Genomic DNA, 5,823 nt, shown 5'->3' on the forward strand with positions numbered 1-5,823 from the left:
ACACAGTAAGTCCATGGGCACTTTTATAAACCTGCAACCCTCCTTCCATTCTGTGAGTGTTCCCAGGGTGTGGGGGGGTACTTATTTTTGGGTGTAGCCAGGCGGCAGTACCACCATATGAATGTTTCCTTAGCTTCTCTGCTGCTTGTAGTAATAAAGAGTTGCGTAGTTAAAAGCTTCGGTTCTGGTTATTTTTAACTTCGGGATCACGGGACTCCCATTCCCGGCTGGCCCAGGGCACTTCACCCCCAGGCCTCCCTTTCCTGGGAAACCCGACCTGGGCACGGAGCTCTCCGGCCGCTCTGGGATTGATGATCACCCACAGCAAAGGGAGAGAACAGGAGAAAGCGAGAGAAGGAGATTGGCAATCAGGGCTCGCAGTCGCAGCGCCCAGTCCTGCTCCGCCGGGGCTCGGAGCCGCAGCGCAGGAAAAAATGGATCCGCGGCTGGCGGTGCTTGCCCCGCTTTGGGCCGGAGGCGGCGGGTTGCAGGCGGAGCTGGAGCGCAGGCCCCGGGAGCTGAGCACAGCCCGGCCCGGGGGTCCCGCAGGGCGCGGCCGAGGAGGGTCCCGGGGGATCCCGGGAGGGGATCCAGGGGAATTCCCGGGAATTGCCCCGTGCCCTCCCCCCGCGCTCCCTCTGACGCTGTGGCTTCTCCCTTCCGCAGCCGGCGGCAATGCCGGGATCTGCCCAGCGACCGGTGACGCCTTTGAACACTCGGGCTGCCATTGGCTGACAGGAAAGAGCGGGGCCAATGGCAGGGCTGGAGGCTGCTCAGGGGCGGGGCTGCAGCCGAGCAGCGCCATGGCTCCAGCGCTGGGGCTGGGGCGCTCCTGGGGGCCCCGGGGGGCGGCCAGAGCTGAGGGGGGACCCCCGGCCCCGGGACTCTTTGATCGCCCATTCCGGAGCACGGAGAGACCCCTACATCCCCATTCCCGGGTTCCTTGATCCCCCTGAACCCCCATTCCCGGCCATGCGTTCCACCCTGCACCCCCTTACCCGGCACCAGTAACCCCAGCACCCCTTTCCCGGCCATCCTGTTTCTCCTGGCCCGCAGAATCTCCTTTTCCTTGACCCCCTGAACCCCTATTCCTGCTTTTCCCAGCACCCAGCCCGTCCTTCCCTCAACACTGGGGACACCCTTGACCCCTATTCCCGGCCATCCCGGCTTTCCCCGCCCTGTGCTGCAGGTGGGGACACCGGGGACCCTTGGAGCTCCCTTTGCTGCATACAGGGAACCCCTGCTGCAGGAGGTTTCCGCCTGTACCCTCCTGTCCCACGCCAGCGTCCGCAGATCCAATGGGCTCGCCAAGGACGGCCGGGAATTCCTCTCCTTCCAGCTGCGATCCGGGACATTCGTGGTGGCCGCCGGCGCTGCCCAGGTCACCAAGAGGTGCTGGGAAACTGAGGAGATCGAGGCTGAGCAATTCACACATGACCTGGGGCACACCTGCCAGGAATGTCTCTGGAAATATGGCAGGGATGAAACCTAAAGTAGAACAATCCCATGGAAGTTCCCTCCTGGAGTGCTCTGCCTGGGGCGTTGTGTGCAGTGCGGCAGACAGTGAGAAACACTCCCAGACTGTCACTCATCACAGTTCTCAGGGTTTTGGGTGAGATGCTTGCAGCAGATCCAGCGCTGAGGGGAGTTCAGGGGGGTCCCTTAGCACTTGGGGTCCCATGGGATTTGCAGAGAACCCCCCGGTCCCCCCAGGATCTCCCTGAACACGCTGGCGCTGCCCCAGCACAGTGAGAAGGTTCATACCCGGCACGGGGTCCCAGCTCTGTCACCGGCATCGCCCAGGTACCCCCAAAACCTCCCGGGAACCCCAAATCCCCGGGGCTCTGCTGCCGGAATTAACGGGAATGGTGTTGCTCTTTTAAGTGCAGTTTCAATGGGGCTTCCAATTGACGGCTCTTTAAAGCAGCGATGGTAGAGACAATCCCTAAAATCCACCCTGGGGGACAAAACATCCCCTACAGGGGGTTGTAGAGGGGCTCTCCTACAAATGTCACTTTCAGCCGTCATGATCCCCCCTTAAAAGGGGCCTTTGGGGCTGTGGCCCCACAAACACCCTAAAATGGGGAGGAAAAAGCACCCTTGTACTGGTGTGATTCCCCCTCAAAAAAACCTCAAAAAGAGAACAATTCCTCTTCAAATGGACCTGAAGAGCCTTAAACGTCCTCACAGAGGGCCAGGATCCCCTCCTGTGCTGGGGCCGCTCCGAGCCGGGAACTCTCCCTTTCGCTGCACTCGGGGGAGCCCCGAACGCCGACGGGTCCTGGGCTGAGCCCCCCACTCAGCCGGGGGTGCGGAAGGAACTGGGGGGGCTGGGACGGGGCTTGGGGGTCGTGGGGTTAACGGGGGGACCCTCAGTGGGTCCCACTTCCCTCTATCCCCCCTATCGCACTTCTTTACCATTGTTCCCCCCAAACCTCTGCTCCTCCTCGCTCAGTTTGGGGTTGACCCATCCCTTTCCCTTTGTGTCCCGGCCTGGCCACGTGGCCAGAGGGTCGGAGGAAGGGGAAAAAGAGGAGGAAGAGGAGAGACGGAGGAGGAAGGATAAGGAGGATCGAGAGGAGGCACCACGTGCATTCCCCGCTCTCTGTATCCGCAGCTCCTTTGCCCCCAGACCATCGCCCCCCGCATCCCGCAGGTGCCCGGGGAGGGGGAGCTCACCCCAAATATCCTGGGTGGTTTTTTTTAAGAGGGGAGGGGTATTTGGAGCTGACACGAAATATATTTGGGGCTCCCTGTTTCATAACTTTAGCCGGTGCGGGCGGCGCGATGTTTGGAGCTTGCGGCGCTCCAGAGCCGAGCCAAAGATGCCCCTCGGGGGGACATCGGGGGGTCCCCGGGAGGTGTTTTTGGGGGTCCCGGTGGTGGCAGAGCCCCGGCGGGGGCGGGGGGATGCGGGTCTCCTCGCAATGGGGGTTGGGCTTCCCGGGCCGGGCCCTGCGAGCTCTGCCGGGGCCCGTGGGGACCGCGCGGGGCCGGCGGCATCGGCGGGGGGACATCGGATTGGGGGAGCCCCGGGAGAGCCGCGGCTTCCCTGAGCAGGACCCCAGAGAGAGGAGAGCCCCAGAACCCCAAAGCGGGACCCCGAGAGGGGGGAGGGACCCCTGGGATTGCCGGGACCCCGGCGGGGGTGCTGGGGCTGGAGGGGCGCGATGGCCACAAAGGGGTTCGGGGGTCCCAGTGCCGGGAATGGCTGCTCCCAGTATGAGCCCGGTCACTCCCAGTATGATCCTGGTCACTTCCCCTCGGTGCCTGCGGGATCCCTGTTGCTCCCAGTATGAACCCAGTCATTCCCTCTGATGATACAATTTGCCCCCAGCAGGGTCCCACTTGCTGCCAGTTCCTCCAGCTTTTGTCCAGTGTGTTCCCAGTTCTCCCAGTTGCCCCCAGTACAGTCGCAATCACTCCCGGTGTAACAGAGTATGTGTAAGGCTTTGCTAATCAAACCTTCCTAAATTAGGGAACACGGCCAAAAGACCACTGAAACTTGCTTAAGGAAAACGTGTAGGTGAAGGAGGCAGAGACGTAAGGAAGTGGAGAATGCTGGAAAGCCCCAGGGGTCAGCACAAACACATCCTATGGACCCTGACCACAAAATCCCCCAGCCTTTCACCTAAGGGAGGCACAGAAACTGAGGTCAAAATTACAGCATTATGGGAACCAGCAAGGGGAATTTTAATTAAGAAAAGGAATCCACCACTTTTCTTTTACTTTATGTAATTGATAATCATTTTTGGCTGCATATGGGAAAAGGGAGCGTGGGCAGAAGGTAACCTCCATCAACCATTTAAGTGGTGCTTAATTAGGTAGGAATATCAACATGTGATACAGACTATTACAACTCCTGGAGCACCTAGTTTCACGATCACTCTGTGCCAAATAGTGTCCATATGCCCTTGCTCAAATCTGAAAGGATTCTATTTCTGTCCTAGCTCCAACCGCAGACAAGGGTATTGTAATAGCCCTGGACAGTATTATTGTGCACACTGGGGATGTGAAACAATTACATCACACTGGAATCCAGGAGCAGGAAGAAATAAAGCTCTAAGTGTAGAATGGAAACCAAAAAAATGTATACCTCCCAAGAGAGAATGCAGCGGGGGAATAATCCAAACAGGACAAGTGATGATTATTCCCAGAGTCACATACCACCCTGAAGAATTTGTGTATGATAATCAGAACTCTCCAAACCATCAATTACAAAAACGAGAACCATTTATCACTTTGACTATAGCCACCCTGATGGCTGTAGGAATTGCAGCTGCAGGGACAGGGATAACCTCACTTGTGCAGCAGAACCAAAAGTTTCAATCACTTGGAATAGCTGTAGATAAGGACGTAATTCCAATTGAAAAATCAATCAGTGCATTAGAAAAATGGTTAAGATCGCTGTCAGAAATAGCATTGCAAAACCATAGGGGACTTGACCTTATGTTTTTACAAGGAGGATTATGTGCTGCACTAGGGGAACAGTGTTGTGTTTATGCAGACCATAGTGGAGTTGTTAGGGATACCATGACTGAACTCTGGGAGGGCCTAGAGAAACAAAAACAAGAAATAGAACTGCAGCAGAGCTGGTATGAGTCCTGGTTTAACCATTCTCCATGGCTAACTACCCTGCTGTCCACTACTGCAGGACCCCTAATATTGGTGATTTTAGTGTTGACCTTTGGACCATGTATTTTTAACAAAATCATTCAATAGTCAAAAGAAAGCTGGAAGCCCTGCACTTAATGTTGGTAAGAGCACAGTATGAGCCTATACAGGATGAAGGGTTAGAACTGAGCCACGCAGAATTGCAAAGATTTGATCAGCAAAAATGATAAAAAGGGGGAATTGTAACAGAGTACGTGTAAGACTTTGCTAATCAAACATTGCTAAATTAGGGAACATTTCCAAAAGACCACTGAGACTTGCTTAAGCTAGCTGAAAGATTATATCTCAAATAGCCATAAACATCTGTATGTGTCTGTGTCCAGTGTGTGGATGATTGAAAAAAAAAGATAGGAAAAAGTCAACCAATGGCTAAGAGAAGAAGACCACAGCCTTCCTCCCCATGACCACCAGGAGCCAGAAGAGCCCCCAGCAACTGGCTGTACAGACACAGAAAGAACGTGAGAAGATGCTGAAAGGCAGGGACAAGGGAGTAGATGAAAATAACAGAGGGACTGACACGGAGTGGGGTGCGCGCCACTGGTGGAGCGGAGACTCCCCGGACCCCAGCGCTGATTTGCTTATTGCTGCTCGATCAATAAATTCTTTGATTCCATTTATTGGAGTTGATCTATTTATAACAGATAAATTTATAACAATGCAGACCTAGAATGGGGCGGGGACCAGGAATGGGGACAGGGAATGGGAATGCGGTCAGGGACTGGGAATTCTGCACTTGTCATGAGGACAGGGACCTCAACAGGGACCAAGACGAAGAATATGAGACAGGGATAGGGAACAGAATTGGGAATGGGACTAGGAAAGGGGACAGGGACAGGGAATGTGTTCAGGGACTGGGAATGGCAATGGGAATAATACAGTGGGACTGAGAATGGGACCAGGTGTGGAAATGGGACTGAAAGGAAGACAGGGACCAGGAATTTGGCTGATAGAATAGGGACAGGGAGCTGGAATACAAATCTGAGAGCATGAAGGGAACAAGAAATAAGGGACAGGGTCTGGAACTACAGGATCGAGACCAAGACTGAGAATGGGATGGGGAATGGGGACAGGGACTGGGAATAGGGACAGAGACAGGGACTGGGTGTCAGGATTGTTTATGGCTTTAGATCTTCAAGGAGCAGAGCAATT

The sequence above is a fragment of the Erithacus rubecula genome (assembly GCF_903797595.1).
Source record: "Erithacus rubecula genome assembly, contig: scaffold_390_arrow_ctg1, whole genome shotgun sequence".
Lineage (NCBI taxonomy): Eukaryota > Metazoa > Chordata > Aves > Passeriformes > Muscicapidae > Erithacus > Erithacus rubecula.